Source organism: Embiotoca jacksoni, unplaced genomic scaffold (assembly GCF_022577435.1).
Source record: "Embiotoca jacksoni isolate LCO1_2020_lvr unplaced genomic scaffold, fEmbJac1.0.p SCAF_6, whole genome shotgun sequence".
In the NCBI taxonomy this organism is placed as follows: domain Eukaryota; kingdom Metazoa; phylum Chordata; class Actinopteri; family Embiotocidae; genus Embiotoca; species Embiotoca jacksoni.
Window position 1 is genome coordinate 22,397,834 of NW_027185414.1, and position 17,751 is coordinate 22,415,584.

Genomic DNA, 17,751 nt, shown 5'->3' on the forward strand with positions numbered 1-17,751 from the left:
TGGCACTGGTGAGAAAATAAAGTGCATAACTGAGAGATTACACAACAAACCACAGCAGGGTACTCAGGCCCAAACCGACTCTGGTAGGAGAAAGTTCTGTGTTTATAGGGTAACGGCATCCTGTTTGAGTCTTTTTCGACAACACGATTATTTATGGTAACTCATAATTGAGCTAGAGGTCGAAGAGCAGGAACGGTGAGATGAAAAAGAAAGCAGTCGAAGGCAGAAAAAGTTTAAAAAAAAGAACCGTTTTAGAGACGCGTGTTTAAGAAGAAGCACCAGTACCAAGGCCTCGCTCAGCTCAGGCATTTTTGTTTTGACCCTGAACCTCTGCAGGCTGCTTGCTGAAACCTGTAATTAACTGTAGCCTGAAAAGTAAAGAGAGGTTGATTACAAAGTGGCAGTACTCCTGAGGAAAAAAAAAAAAGCATTACAACATTCAGAAATCTTTCAGTGTTACAGTACGCTTACTGTCTGAGCTTAAAATAGATGTCACAGAATTACGGACACAAAAACAGAGATATTTGTGTGTTGGGAGTATGTTATTTTAGTTTAAACTCTTATTTATAAAACTGAATAAAAGCTTTTGTAGAAGTTCTGGGCATTCCCATACACCCCCCAAAAATTCCAGTGTATATTTCAGTCAAGTCTCGGCTCTGCTTTTCCAGGCAAAGTGTGGGATTTGTGGGTAGGATACAATGGAAGGACTCAGAGGAGGGGTTGGGGTGGGAGAGTCGCTGCTGGGAGAGCTCGTCCAAAAACCTACCATGTTTCTCTTCCATCATCTTTTTTTGGTTTTCTCATCTGAAAACACACGGGCCGAGTCTCCTGTCTTAATTGTTTTCCTTTGTCAGGATTGAGAGTCATGAAGACGATGACATGGAGCCCAGGCGGCGAGCGGTGGAGGAGGGTTTCTGGCCCTCGTCTTCGGGGCTGCGGTGGCTGCTGACCTCACTGTGAACTGAAGGAAAAGGAGCTAATTCTGCCACTGGCTCTGCAGCTCCACCCCTTCACTGTATAATTATCCCTGTACAGATTATGATGGTATAATTATGTTAATGAATACATCAGGGATGTGTAATTAATGGAAGACATTTTCTGTTTTCGCTACAAACGAGATGAGTGATTGCTTAAAGGACTGTACCAGTGTGTTTGCAGGTTTTGGCTCCTTAACTGCAAATCATGAATACTTTGTGTTTAATTGATCATTTTCAAATGCAGGGTCTAGAGTGGTGGTTTCCATCCTGTGGGTTGAGGCTCCCATTAAGGGCTGCAAGTTAAAACTGAGAGGTCACAAGATTTATGAAGGCAGGACAGAAGGAATAAATATTTTTCAGAAATCCCTTGAAATTGTCACAACTGGCAGTCAAACAGTGAGATATCACGTGTAGACAAACATCTTTTTTAGGAAGACACAAGCCAACAAATTTAGAAACCACTGGTCTAATCCTCTCCTTAGTCTCCTTTCATTTCCATATGCCATTTGAAACTCAATTATCAGATTCTTGTAACCTGCTAGAGGTAAAGATTCAATCTGAGATTGCATCAGTTTTTGTCAATTATTGTTGCATGGAAAGCAGTATAACAGCAGATTAATCTGTAATGCAATTTTAAAATATGAAACGCAATTTGATAATGTTTTTAAATTGGAATCTAATAAATACACAGCTTGGTGGAAAAGTGAATTTAAATTTAGGCACAATCAAGTCTATTTAACTGCAGACAACACTGTAACATCTGACCATTTTCAGATAAAACCATATAACAATCCATGTATTCTTAAATAGTAAAAGCAGTTATTCTTGAGATTTTTACCTTCTGACCTCTTACAGAAAAGCAGATATCAGATATCTGAGTTGTTAGCTGTTCCAGCCAAGAGACTTGTCCCTTCTCAGCTCCTCATGTGTCATACAGCTAACTGTTTGAGACCCATTGAAGTATCCAATATTTTGCAGGAAAAAAACCCACTAAGATTTAAGGAAAACCCCAAATATTTAAACAAATTTGTGTTGTTATAGCAGAACTTTATTTTTCTTCATTTCTACCACATTAATCATCTCACAACACCCTGATTTATCATGTAATTCCAAGGGTGGGAACCAGAAACTAAAAAGAAGCTGAAATTCTATCATGAAAAGTACAAAAGTAAAATGTTACACACTCAGTAATCTGTACATCTATGTGAACAGTGAGTACGAGAATAACAGTGCATATTAAATGACAATTTGTCTCTCAAAAATTAGTATATTTACTTTTGATGTGTCAAGTACATTTAGTACATTTGTGTCCTTGGGATTCAAAATGCAGAACCAGGACCTTTAAAGAAGTATTTTCTAAATCGATGATGGTACCGTTTGTCAGGTGACAGTCAACTCTAAATGATCCCAGAGTGCAGAAATCTGAGTATGAATGACAACCAGAGAAACACTTCAACCTCCAATCCACACTCTTCTCTCTTCGTCACATCATCATCATCATCATCATCTTGACAGTGTTTTGTCACTTTGCTGCTCAGAGTGCACTTGGATCGATACGTCCGCTGTTAGCGGGCCCCCTTGTGTGTGAAACCGCAGACAACTCAGACATCTCCTCAGTGTTTTATTCGCTGAGTTCATGTCAGCATTTATTACTGTCCTCCTCACAACAAAAGAATGATGACAGATGAGTCCGAAGAGGTCTCTAACTTTAAACCAGGAAATATGCAACTGTTTATATCGTACACACATATTTCTCATGTTTTTTAGCCACATACAGTGTAATCCAGGATCATCGGTGTGCCAACTGGAAAGAGCTCAAATTCAGACAGGTCTCAACCACAAACCTCACAGTGAAGAGTAAACATCCAAAGACACCGAGGTCAGAGCTGTTTAAAGACGACTCTGCTGCTTAAAGCACTGAGTCACTTTTAGTTATCCGATAATTTTAATAATAAGAGACAACTCAAAATAAATACGTCCTTCAGTCAGAGTGAAATGTGTACAAACTAAGCTCAGTTGCCCTCATCTTATTGTTCCCAGTTACTTCACCCATAAAATATAAGAGAAGCATTCAGTTTGTGACCAGTTTAAACGTCAAAATATTTTCCATGAAACACCGCCAAACTGCAACCAATGTGCCTGCGTGGTCTGTATGGTGGACAGAGTCAGTTGTTTAGTTTGTGTCAGGCTTTATTGCTGGGCCCCTTCAGAAGTGGCAAACTTTCCTTGATTTTGTGGCAGAAAACGCAGACTGCGGCTCATTATATTTAATTAATTCTTATTGCACAAAAAGGCTGCAGTAATGCCACTGAGGTCAGCCAGGAGTATTGTTAGGTGCGGTCCTATGGGTGTGTTTCAGATCAATAATAATAAGGGAGATGACAAAAATGTAGATTTCATATTTTAATCCAAGTCTAATTAGATTTTTTTTTTTTTTGTCACAGCAGGCGTTTAATATATTATTGTACGAAATGCGCGTGTTGCCAACATTAACAATCACTATGTGTTTTTACCAGTCAGCCCTGACAGTGCGACACTGAGAGCCAGGAAAAATTTAATTCAGCCATCATCGTTTGTGTTTGTCCTACTGTGACGTGTCAAAAAGTCTTCTGAGAAAAAGTGCAACACTTTAAAGAGATCTGGACCTACAGCTCACCAACATCTGTATGCAGCGCTGCTGTCAGGCAGTAAGTAGTGTCCACTATGTCACCAGGTGGTGGCATGGAGGCTTTGGTTATGGAAACTAAATGTACATAGGTGATAAAGAAAACAACAAAAATATTTAAATCGCTTTGATGATTATAACAATAATAATTTATTTTTGAGCTGTAGTGGCAAGTCTCGCGAGATTGTGTCAGCGGTCAGGCGTGCTGGTTGGCTCTAATGGCCTCTGGAAGGAAGGTGAACTACGAAGAACAGGCGCACGCTCGTAGTCCTGGCGGGACAAGCTGGCTCTCCACCCCGCGCAGCAGAGGAAGTAGCTGCGTCAGTCCGCACCACGTCTGACGTCAGCCAGTGACGGATCAAGGAAAACACTTAGCCAAGAAATACGGACGGTACGAACAATATACTCAGTGGCCATGGACTTTTTTTTGGTTTGTTTTTTTTTGTTTTACAAGCTGACATTTTGGTCGCAGGAGCTCCCAGCTCATCAAGTTAACCGTGTTTACCTGCGACATGTTGAGCACCTGGGTTACTGCTATTCTAGTGTTTTATTAGTTTTGAAAATTGGCTCACAATTAATGCCATAAAGCAATTATTAAGTGAAATTTTTTTTTTTTTTTTTTTTTTTTAAATCCCGAGATATGTTACATATACTGTAATCCCATATTAGGACTAACCTTGATTGCTTTCTTTAGAATGTCTTGCAGGCAAAAGTGATTAAATAACGGTATACATTTTCAAGTAAATGGCAGTGAGTCTCCTTTTAGTGTCAGGTAAATATTTTATTTCAGTGTGCAGTATGTTAGTGTTAAATTATACTCCGTCCATCGCTCTATAAATCTCATCCTTTTTTTCCTGCCCTTTTTCTCCAGCAGAAATTAACACGCCCGCACAAACACAAACACACACACACACACACACACACACACACACACACACACACACACACACACACACACACACACATCCAGAGTTTTTGTCAGTTTTATTTCTTAAATTTAATGCATGAAATCATTGTCAACCATTAGGGGCTGAAAAGAACATGACTCACTCGTGTCATTGGAAATAAAACAATAATAACAGATGTGGCGGAGCTTCTCGTTACCTCATTAATACATGGAAATGAGTAATAACATGACTGACTGTCACCTTTATGGTTTCCAAGGACGTAGCTTTGCTTTCACTGTTAAATATTTCCCGTCTCCACTAAACTATTAGTATAAAACTCAGCAATGTACACATCGCAGGCTCGCCCTTTCAATGAATGAGTTGAGGTGCTGTTTATTTTCCAGGCTGCCTTTGTTTTGTTACTTTAAGCACCATGTCTGTCAGCCATAGTGCAATTATATGGAGACAGAGACACAGGAGGAGGGGGGGCGTTGGAGACAGCCTTCTCTTTCAGCTGCTGTGAGCTGCGACCAATACTGCCTGAAGCTGCTCGCCTCTTGAATAGCAGCCAAGAGACTCTTCAACTCCCGTTTAACCCCTTAGATCACCCAAACATTTTTTTTTTTTTTTTTTTTTCCCAGTTCACCTGATGGTTTCTTCAAAATAGCTCTGATCTGAGAGGCAGAAACAAACTGGGAAAAGGTCATGGAAAGTGACTGACGTACAATTTGTGAAACGGTTTTAATGAAAGCAATCATATATTTACCGATCGTTTCTATAACTGTCACGGCTCAAAATTTCCATCCCTCAAATTTTTTAATTAGCCATGAAACATTTGCACACATTATTTGTAATTGTAGACCACAAATCCCCCTGAAAAATAAAAAAAGGATTTTTCTGAAATACTTTTCCCCCCTCTGATCCACAGTTGCTGTGTTGATCCAGTCCAGTTGTGAAACACTACTGCTTGCGGGGAAACACTCTTCAGGAACTGCAGAAAAGAGAGATGAGGTGACATTTAACATTACGCACTTACTGCTCATTACTCTTTTCAAAAGGCCGAGCTGCGAGAGTGTACAGCTTCTGGCTTCGGGCTCCTCTGCAGCTGCTCTGTTCGGCTGTGGATGTATGTGGTTATTGCTCAGACTATCGGCTGTGTTCATGGTTGAATCTATGGTGATGCGACTTCTGCTTCTGTTAACATTAGAGAGGAAAGCATTGTTACGACGCACAGGGTTTCCCAATCTGCGACTGTGAAGACAACAGAGAATGCGTGATTTATAGGTATCCCCATGTAAATGTGTCCTGCCGTGTTTGTGGGTGTGGCTCCTGGTCATGTGGTTAGGTGTGGAGATCAGGTGACCATGCTCTGACCTGTATAAAGGGTGGGCAGTCGGAAACTCCTGAGATTCTGATAAAGATGCCGTATCAAAACATTTGTCTTCAGGTATTCTTGCACGAGCTAGTCAGTTGCATTAAAAGTTGTTTGTATCTCATCTGCTGCCATATTACCTACTTACAGAGACTAGGCACCTGTTGCCAGTCACTAAAAAAGGACAGAATGAGTGTCGCAGTGTTTGGACATTTTGTTTACAAAATACGGGTACATGTTCATTTCCGGATCTGTCCCTGTCTCTTACAAAATATGATTTACACCTTAATGGTTAGAGATTGCACGGTGGTGCCGTCGTTGGCAAGGTTCTGGGTTTGAAGCTGCTTGTCTGCTGGGGCCTTTTCTTTTTGGGAGTTTGCATGTTGTCCCAGAGTCTGTGAGGGTTCTCTCCCACAGTCCAAAGAAATATTTGTTCAGTTAATGGACGATTCTAAATTGGCCATAGGTGTCATGTGAGCAAATGGTTGTCTGTTTTTCTTTGTTGGCCCTTTGCTAGACTGGCGAACTGTCCAGGGTGTACCTTGCCTTCGCCCACAGTCACTTGGGATCAGCTCCAGCCTCCCTGACTCTCTACAGGATAAAGCGGGTGTAGAAAATGGATGGATGGATGAGTGATTTGAATTTTTTTAGGGCTGGATACCGAGCTTTGATTGTAGCCTCTGCCACTACTGTGGATTTGAGGTTTTTAGGCGGCATCTTTAAACTGTAATTATAAAAAACAAGTTGGGTTACACTCTCCCCCTCTAAACTGCATGAAAACTCGAGGTTTGTATCGTAAGGTGTAATTTTCTTGCTATTAAAATAATTTAAAAGTATCTTTCAAGAATTGGTGTCAAAATCAGTTAATCGGTACCAGTATTGATAATCTTTGAACAATAACCAGCTCCTGTACTGACGCATACAAAGACTACGATCCTTTTCTGAACACAAGTTACTGATCTGAGTTGCCCAAAAATGAAAATGCCAGGAGTGGATATTTTAAGGAATATTTTAAGGATGAACAAATGAAATACTATGTTGATTATGTTAATGTTGACTTCCTTTGTCATTCAATCTAAATGTTTTTCCATTATTTAAAACAACAGAGTAGATTTTCCTATTATCTCAAAATAGTTTTTAAGGATAAAAGTAGTATTATCTGACCATATGGTTGAAATTATTTGACTGAACTGCATATATCTTCAGGATATTTACAATTTGACTGAATATTTCAGCATGAAGAAAGGACAATTCAACTGAGCAAAATTTCAAAACAAGGGAAGAAGATTTGAAAACACAAACTCATGTTGTACAGTGAAGTGTTGTGTGCTATTCTGTCTGCACTGATAAGGATAAGTCTAAGCACGCAACCATTTCCCCAAATTTGGCTGCTTGGTGAAAGAAGGAATTTGTGACCACTTAAAATGTGGCTTTTCAAGTATTTTTGTCATGTGATAAACCTTTGACGCAAACGGCTGACATAAGGTATGCCAGCAAAAACACGTGAAACACTTCTTTTTCAGAAAATTGTGATTTAATTGAGGGTTTCATTGGTAACAACAGCTCAAAAATAGCCGTTCAACCATTCGCTGCCTGTGTAAAAGAGCTTTATTGTCAATGAGTGCACCTCTCTGTCCATCCATCCAGTAAAAAAACAGGACATTGAAAAAGTGACCGACCCTAATTTTAAACTCTTTTTTTTTTTTTTTTTACATTTCAGTTTAAATGGTGAACTTTAAAAAGTGTGCTGTGTGCTGTGGTTGGGCTTGGTACCTTTTGATACCGATACCATGACTTTGATACGGGTTCCCGAATGATACTTTTCTGGATACCAGTTTTATAAAATGCATGTAAAAAAAAAAAGAAAAGAAAATGACATCAAATTACACATTACTGTGCAAATGTTATGTTTTTATGCATTTTACAGGGGCACATTGGAACCCAGATGGTTTTCTGTCTACACTTTACCGATGTTCCCGAAACTCCTCACATGCTGTCAGTAGATGCTGGCTGGCTCCAGAAGCTGACAGTCACTCAGCAACTCAGACAGGTATGTGGCTAAAGAGTGTTAAAAGAGTGAAATAAGGCGTTCTACTGTAAGAATTTAACCCAGTTGGTACTGAGTAACTTTATCTCCGGGCCGCCTAAGTAGAGGCTACGTATGGTAGATGCGTGGTTTACTCCGGGTTACTGCGAAAACGTATCAAAGGTTATGTGTTTTAAAGCAAAGCTGTACTCGTGTGAATGTAACCTGGGTATCAAAACGTGGTACCAAATAACAAGGCAATTTTTGATAGTAAATATAACTGAAGTAATTCATTCAATACCATCCAAGCATTGAAGTTCGGTGCCCCACCCATATCAGCATGAGCAGGAATGCCTCTGATGTTGAATAACCAAACTGAAATCTCAGGACTAACATGTCATTTTTATGTTCCCTAGATATTTCTGCAATGGATGTAGTTACAGCTTTGAAAACAATGACAATGTATACAACATATGGTGGTTAAATAGTGGCTCAATAGTGGTAAGTGTAAATATCATGGCTGGTTATGCTGGCGCTGAGCCACACCACCCAGACAATAGCTCCAGCACATTTCCAGAGACACAGAGGATGTTTGACTACTTTCATAGAAATGTCAATGTAATGCAGTTTACAACTGCATAACAAAGAACAAGTGCCCCGAGACCACACAATCAACTTTTAAACCAACTCCCCTCCTGTTTTCAATTTGTTATTGTTCACAGATAAAAGGCTTCCTTTACAAAACTTGCATTTACCCAAAATGCCACCCAAAAAAAAAAAAATCACAGCACAACCAATGTACGACTTGACTTTTCTTCTTTAAGAGGTTTAAATGTTTTCCATATTGTGGGACTCTAAATGGATGCAGGAAATGCTGTCACTCCGCTCTGCTTTCCAAACTTCCAGAATGAGGTTTTGGCTCTGGTAGATGCCAGTGCGGTAGATTCCTGCGCGGTACTGGCCCTACTCAGGTTTCCTCTCACTGGGGGAGACTCCAGGAGTCTCTGCCCTCTCTCGATTCGCCAGCCTCAGACGGACACTGTATTTTCCCTTCGCTGTCCATTCAGCTCATTTCAGATCTTGTGGAAATGTGTTTGCTTGACTTAGGTACGGTTTTGTTATTTCCTTCTGGGCACTGCTTGCTACTAAACTGACCCAAAGGCATCCTTTTAACCGCAGTTGACCAATCCCATTTTTCCCTCTTAAAACAGGATCTTTTGTAAAGTTTGTGTCAATATGCACATATTATAAACAGCTGACAGTATTTTTCGCTGAAAGTTGATGGGTTGAACTGGAGCTGCAAGCAGAGCACAACAAAGAAACACAAATGTTCTTCTGACGTGGTGGAAGTCTATTGAAACAGCAAAGAGACGTGGACAAAGGGAGAGAAGAGAAAAAAAAAAAATCCTGCAAATACAGTTTGTTTCAGTCAGCTTGGCAGCTTGTCGAGCACTGGGTTGGGTCTGTCAGAAGTCTCAGTGTGGGAAATTGATTATACAGCAATTAGAACTGACAGGAGTCAACTTAAAGAATGAACCTTTGGCTACACATTAATGAACCTGGTAACACAGTTAGTTGTCAGTTTCATTAGGCTGTATCATTTAGAGACTGCCTCCGTTGCATATCTGTCACAAGTGTCAGAAGTGTTTGATAATCACATTTAAAGAATCATTGCAAAATGTGTATGTTTATTTACTGACTACTCGGTGTATATATGAAGAGACTATCAATCGATATGTCAATGTCAGAATTCTTTTTACTCCCTAATGTTGATATCGGCGTCACCTTAAAGAAAAATCCGGTGTCATCCCCCGAAACCCAATGAGGGAAAATGGTTTTGAGAGTAAACATTAAATAAGAGAGAAGTCCCCTTAAATGTAGCTGTGGTATATAAAGTTAGCCTGATATTACCAGATCCAAATTTTCTTTATGAATATATGGGTCTGGCCACGCTCCATTGAGGACTATCTCCATTCGTTGCACCCAAATGGGTGTAGACCTCAGGTTCGTTTAGAAACTATTGAAGCAGCCGTTGACCAATCGGCATTGATCATCATATTGCATCATATTTGAAACAAATGCTTGACTTCACCATCATTGCACTCAGCCACCCCTACTGGTCACTGATTGATCCACCCTTCAGAGTGGTTGAACAAACCTACGCTCGAACAGGGTTTACAGACTTATAATCACAGGGAAGACCGAGGCTGTGAGCAACAGGCGGTCGGAGCAGGGCTAATTTAAGGTAACAGCGGCAGTGGTGTTTAAATAGAAAAGATAGCTAATAGACAACCACGCCATGCTATTGGCTTTGTCAGGCCTTTTGCCTATTTGCTTAATTTGAGCTAAACATTGATGTTTGCATGCTAACGTTCTGACCCGGAATAATGTTTAATAATGCAAATTATATTACATCTTGATCAAGACATGACAGTATCTATCAAATCTAACGGTACAAATACTACATTTCACCCAAAACGACAAATATTAACTTTCTGGTGCTGCCAAATGAAAACTCATCAACGTTATCATCAGTGTAATTAGGATCCATCATCTGGGGACCATGAATTTCAATACAGTACTTTTGTAGCTGCTCATTGAGTTGTCAAAAATTGTTAGTCTGGACCAAAGCTGTGAAACCAACCAACAGACCGTCAATGCCATTTAGAGCCACAACACAAAGCACTGACATGATAAAGGCTTTTGTACTGTAAAACATGTTGTGTGCTCTTCAGCTTGCATAGAAAACCTGCATAAATATCAATAAGTTTTAAACTGTTCCACAATGTTTGCTGCATTATCTGCACTTCACTACAAGCTGACTGAATTAAATGGAGGATTTCTCATTTTTATATTTTCAATAGAATATAACTGAATTGTCATTAACTAAATGTTGTTGAACTGTTTTTATTTTTGTATTTTTAGATTGTCCATAGTTGGCTTACATTCTCATAAAAGCATTAAAAATGATTAATTATACATAAAGTAATGGACCAGCCCTGAAGCCTTTAATCATTGTAAGTATAATTATTATGTTTAATGCTCTCAACTGGCTATTCGCATGACATTTGCAATCTGTGGTATCGGCATCATTTGTGAACAAGACCAAAAATGTACTTCAACATAAAAAGTGCCCTCCTTCATCAGACAGCCCCAAACTGTTGGAGACATTAAACGTGACTCTTTCATCTCTTTTCCTTTCTTCTTTTCTGCCTCTCTTTGACACACATGGACATTATCTCTCGTATCAAAGCGTTTTATTGAACCGTGGCGGCGAGCTAAAGCCACAAAGCCTCATTGTCTGACCTCCTCTTGAACCAGTCAGAGGTATACAGCCATTTTTCATCTCTCACCCTTTGTCTCAAGCAAGGTGTTAAAAACAAAAATAAAAGGCTGGAACTGAGAGCTCTGGTCTCCCCGGCACAAAAGCAACATTTTGTAGACTGCTGCTATGAGGGCGACATGTTTGAAATTGAAGAACTCATTTTCAGCTCGTCATATTGACAAAAGGAGAAACAAATCCCTTGTTTTCCTGCAGCAGTAACCAGATAGCCTTTCAAAAGCAGAGTTTGGGTGTTGAACAAGAGATGCAGCGAGAGAGCCATTGGCTTAAATCAAAGTCGCTGCGCCTGTGTTCAGGTCTGCGCTGCTGAAGTGTATTAATGGGGATTCTCTCGCTTTTTAAATGAAGCTGTCATTCAAACTGAGGTTTAGGTGAGAAAACTATGTCGGCCTGTCAGTGAGCTAGTATTGCAGGTACTAGCCTGAGCCCTGAAGGCAACATTACCACGACTACTGATGTTCTTAAGATAACTGAAGGAGTTGTCAACACATGCCCTGCAGTGCTGCTGGCCTTGGCTGCTGCATTAAATTCAGATTTCTTTCTCCCTCTCTGTGTCTCTTCGCTCTGTGTTTTGTTCTTACGTTGTCATTTTTGGTATGCTGGAAAGTCCTGAAAATCAAGACATCCTCAAAACCTGGGTCACATTTTACAGAAATAAAGAGCAAAACCACAAAAATGTTTGGCATAACGCTGCACTGGGGGTTTGCATTGCACCTTACGAATAATGAGATACTGTCCACATGACAGATATTACATGCCAGTTATTCTTTATCTACGCACTGCATGCGTTCTGTCTTTACGAAAAGAATCTGACGAATCTTATTGGTTTTTCTCAGGAATTTTCCACAGACTTCCATTACTTCTGCTGTTTGCATGTTCAGACTGAAAAATTCAAGCGCAAGAATAATTAGAAGTTTTAATTTCTTACATTTTTTTTGTTAACATACCCAGACACGCATGCTCTGATAAATTTAGTGCAACAGCTTTGATTTATTGACTGTCTTTTTTCCGATCTTTAAGGCAGCTATGGACTGAAAGAAACAGTGAGGAAATCCATTTGTTGAGATGTGAATTACAATAATCAGCGTGTGTTGGAAAACTGATGGCAGGCATTTAAAATAGCGTGTCTCCTAAGTCGTAACTGTGATTGTATGTCACTCACACTACACAAGCACAGATCCAGTTGTGTTGTATCAAATGACTAGTTATCTGCTTGTATGTCAGTATCACAGACAGAATGAGGGTCTTAATCCAGGGAAATAAAAATGTGATGGAAAACGGGTAAATAAACGTCCCTCGAAAAAGAATACAACGCGGCCCATGAAGACAGTAACATGTTCACAAAGACTATACAGCATATACTGAAGTTAGCTAAATAACAATACAGCTGTAAAATAGGCTTTTGCATACATTAATACAGTGGAAACGCTTTGTGCAAACATCTATCTCAAGAAAATTGACTGATTCCTCCGGTTGTCTGGTTTGTGATTGATTTTCAGATAGATTAAAGATTGGGTCCGGTGGTCACTCATTGCTATTGAACGTTTAGGTTTATTCTGTCATACATATTTTATATGTACATAAAAGTGAAATTCACTGCCCGATATTATGAATAAATTTCCAGCTTGTAGCTTTCAGGTGAGATCACCGTGTGAGTGCTGAATTACAACCCTATTCTTCTATTTAAAAGTTACATAAATAAGCTTTTGTTGTGCAAGTGTATGTGGCATCTCCTCAAATAATTTCTGGCTGCAGAAGTTGTTTTATCTGATGCAGCTATCTGGCAGAGACATATGGCCTAAAACTGTTCGAGTTAGTCCGTTACCACCACACCTTCTCAAGTCGGAGCCAGAGACAAAAAAAACTGACATGATCATGTCATGTTTTTATAAATCTTGGCTTCCTTGTAAATAGCTTCTAAAACGGGATTTTTTTTTTTTATGAGGGACCAGTTGCAACACGGTGAAGACATGACTGACAATACATTTGAAATATGACAACGCCATCCTCTTACATAACTTAAGATAAAATAATACAATTATTCTTCTAATAGATCTGATTATGTTTTAACATTATTCAAACAACACGGCCTGACACTGAAAATGATATTATGGCAGAAACAAAGCATCTGATTCTTCCTGCTGCTCCACATATAGGAGATAAAACACATTGAGTGGCAGGCGGAGACTGTCTGGCTCCAACGGACGACTTGGAAACGCAATAATCCACCAAGAGTGCTATCACAAGCATGCAAACACACACGCACACACACACACACACACACACAAACATACATACACGCACTGCTAGTTGGGTTTTAACACTTGATGTCGATTTCTGAGGCAAATCAGCATCAATACTAATCATGAGTGTTTATAAAATTGATATAAATGACATCAGAATTTAAGCTTTGGGTGAAATGATTGTCTTCGTTTCTTGTGTGGTGGTTTCACTCACAAATGGACTTAGTTCAGTGGAGTTTCAGAGTTTTACTGTCGGCTCAGTAGGTTTTTGCTGCCATCATGTGGCACAAGTGTAACAAGTTATGAGACTTTCTTTTTTTTTTTTGTCCAGTCACGGAGGAGTAATGAGCAGGAAAAAGTTAAACCTCCAGTGCATTTAAAATAGACTTTACAGTGAAATATGGGACATGTTGTGTCCTGCTGTTAAACTTTATAAATCGTAGATTCTGGATGTTTTATTGAGTAAGATATAAGATAATTGGAATTTATTCTGCAGAAAAAACATATCAGACACAAAGTATTATTCAAAGTATGTTTTTTTTTTTTTTTTTTTTTTTTTTTTAATTCTAATTTATAAACCTTAAAATATGTCTTGAGGGGATCTTTAATCTTAACCACCGTCAGTCCACTAGAAGGCAGCTTGCCAGTGGGACAGTTATCTTAGCCTCTGCGTGAAAAGTAGACACGTCACATGACACAGGTCATGCTCTTCAGTATGCCATTTACACTATGTGAAATGCAGGATGTCCATATGTCTTACTAAATCTGATGGTATTTTGCAGTATTCAAGCCAGCATGCTTTTCTGGCTGTTCTGACCCACAATCCTCTGCGCAGTGAAAGACGCGTCACTTGGACTGTGCTGCCGAGAGAGTTGTTGGTACGAATCCTCCGCTGGGTTGCAATTCGCAAAAAAGGAAGAAGAGGCATTAAAAAAAGAAGTGTAACGCGTTGCACTCGGTCCAAATTACGTCCCTTTTCTCTTTACCTGAAATGTTGTGCTACGGATAGCAATTGATACGACCAAGGGGGGTCAAAGTTCAAGGCACATTTTTGTGACGAAGTAGTATGTCCCAATTGTATGCATAGTACATGCAACAGTACACACTTTGTAAGGGCGGCTGCAGTACCTGTCGAAAGTTAAAAATGAAAAATTAGGGGTTTCGTGAACGCAGCTGTTTCTAAGTGTCGAGGCGAAGTCATGACCCCGGCAGGCTGCCCTCTAGTGGACTGGCTGGAGTATTACATGCTTTGGCACTGAACAAGTTGATCTAAGAATTACGAAAGAGGCAGTAGTTTTGGATGAGGTAGACTATTCTTCATTTTAAGAGGTCGCAAGCCAATAAGGATTGCGAGAACAGTTTTACAGCTCCCCAAACCAATGAACTCAGGTGTTGTAATTAAAGAAGATGAACGTTTACATAGTGAGAATACGTTACATGATCTTTGCTGGTGTGAAATATTCTTCAGATGGTCTGTCTTTATTCTGCCGTCTATGGAAAGATGATTTGATTCAGTTAATACTCGTGTTCTGTCTCTCTATCTGAAAATGACCAAATGTCACTGCAAAATAGAAAAGAGATGGAATAAATTGAGGTGAGCTGTACAAATGTGAATATCTCATTTCCATGTTGTTCATAATACCCGACCCTCATTAGGCAGTCTTTGTTTGTGCCCCCATATTATGATCAAATGCAGCCATTTTTAAAAGCTCATGGAATCTGATAACAACTGCAACAACAAAAGTGTTCCTCTCACTCACATTGTTCAAGTGCAGCGATACAATGGTAGCCCAGGGACATTATTTGCATATCGTCGAGGGGTGTGTGAATGGGGCTTAGGAGAATGAGAAATTATATCAGCCACAAAGAAAAGCAATGGTCTGTGACCAAATGCTCGATCTTCTATGCATATGTTATCTGAGATTGAGGGGTTTTTGTTGTCATATAAATGCAAATGGAAGACTAGTATACGAGATATAATGTGCAATTATCGTCCAAATAGGAATTTTACTCGATCTAATCCACTTTTGTGTTCTGTAAAGTATGATGTGCAGCGGACAGGATCGTAGAAATCCCACAGAGTGGTTTGATTTTAGACATAATTCACTGAACATGGTTTGTTATGGGTAACAGTTCATCATGGTGGTTCTTCTTCGTCAGAAAAAACATGATAAATATTTTGATGGGTAGATTTGATAAAGTTTAATTATTTGTAAGATAGTGTTGATGGTAGATTTAATTTTGTTTGGTAAAACTGCTCCTCTGTTTTAGCTACAGGGAAACGAATAGTTTTAGAACTGGGAATGCTTGTAATAAAGCAAAACTACCCCTGGGTGGCGCAATTTAACAGTTTTTTTTTTTTCCCCTTTCTTTTTAGGGGATCAAAGACATTACAATATTCCACATGTTCACAGCCAGTTGAACACTGGAAACCAGTGATTTATTTTTTTTTACTGCTGGAATAATCCGATTTTTCCTTTATCAAACACTTTTATGTGGAGATAAATCATTGCATTTAAAATTTTTCACAACCCAAATCGATGCACTGTAGATGTTTTCATACTTTTTTTTGTCTTTTTGCTTTTGTTGGCTTTTAGATGTCAAAAAAGCAACAAACTTGAGTATAAAAAGGAGTTTAAGTCTGACTGAAGTATGCATGGTTACGTGTTTATATCCTTGGAGTAGCTGAAATCCTGAATGTGAAAAAAAAGATGATGATGCAAAAAGACATGCATGATCAGGAAAAACTAATTACCGCAATAAAAGGAAGCAACAATTTGAAATAACTTGAAGTATTCCAGAAATTCAGAAGTTGTCTTTGAATGACTTGTTTATTTGAGTGTAGTTCATGATTAACAGGATATGGGGGATGTTACATCATTTTTTATCCTGATTTTGATGTAAAAATGACGTTATTGTAGGATTCATTCAAGCACCAACCGTTTTAACAACCATCAAACTAATGTCTATAAGTTTGCTTATTAAATTAAAAGATAATGCTTCTTTAGTGTGTTTGTTTGCTTATTTGAATGTTTATGAAATTAAATGGTACTTACCCATTGCTGGGCTACAAGTCTCGCTTTCCACATACGTTATTTCTGCTTCTTTAGGTTTTTATTTGTAACTATGTTCATATAAACCTAGTTGGGGGGGAACTGAAGAATTAAGAAAAGCAAAAGTAATGCCGTACTTCAAAATAAAGGCTTCACCTCCTGTCATCTAAGTCCGTGACACCTGTTTAAGTGATAATTATTATGAGAGCAGTGCGAAGGTCTCAACAGTATCCTTACGCTGGAGTAAATTTAGAATCATTAGTGAAAGGAACTGGTGATGGATGGATGTATTCATGCTGTTATGCAGCAGTTGTTGTAAACTGCTCCACTGTAAATCATTTTAGCCTCCTTCAGTAATCTGAGTGAAACAAATAATTAGTTCAAAGTCACCGTATGAGGAATGAAAATGTTAAACCAACTGAGGGAAGTTAACTGAATTTGAGAAAATACTGAAGGTTGAATAAAAAACAGTTTACTCTGATTGATAAACTTTAAATCACATCCATATTCAGTTTCTAGTAAGTATAAGGAACCGTTTCTACAACTTTCTGTTGTAGCGTTGCTTGTTCGATCGACTCATTAACAGAGTCAGTATAAAAGGCTGAATGAAAAGTTGAATTTTTAGTAAATGATGGATTTAATTTTTTTAGGAGAGACAACAGTGACTTAAATTTAGCTGCATCAAATTCCATCGTGTATTCTTCCCTTCATGTTTTCTGAGGGTTGTTTGGAGAGTTTGAACCGTTAAACGGTGCGTGAAGGGGAGTCCGCTTATATGATCATAATGTTTCTTTAGAAACTTAATTTAATAAGCTTTACATATTTCCAGTCAAAATACTCAGTTAGAAAAAAAAGTCATTCATGATTTGTGGTCTGAAAATAATTAGACATTTTCAGTTGAGTTAACTCATGTATGTGTTTACTGTATGCTAAATTAATGTAAATGATTATTTGATTCCACTAATATCCAGGCTGTTTTACAGTGTGTGCAGGGGGCCTATGTGTCTCTTGTCAGACTTGTCAATATGATGACATGTTACAAGGGGGGAAGCGTTAGTTAACTGCCTTTCCATAATGAAATCTATGTACATGAAGCAGGCTCATTTTCCAGACAAGATGACCCACTTTTTACAGCTGATTCTTAAAAAGTATCTGGCCGTTTATGCTCACGTTTATCAGGTTTAG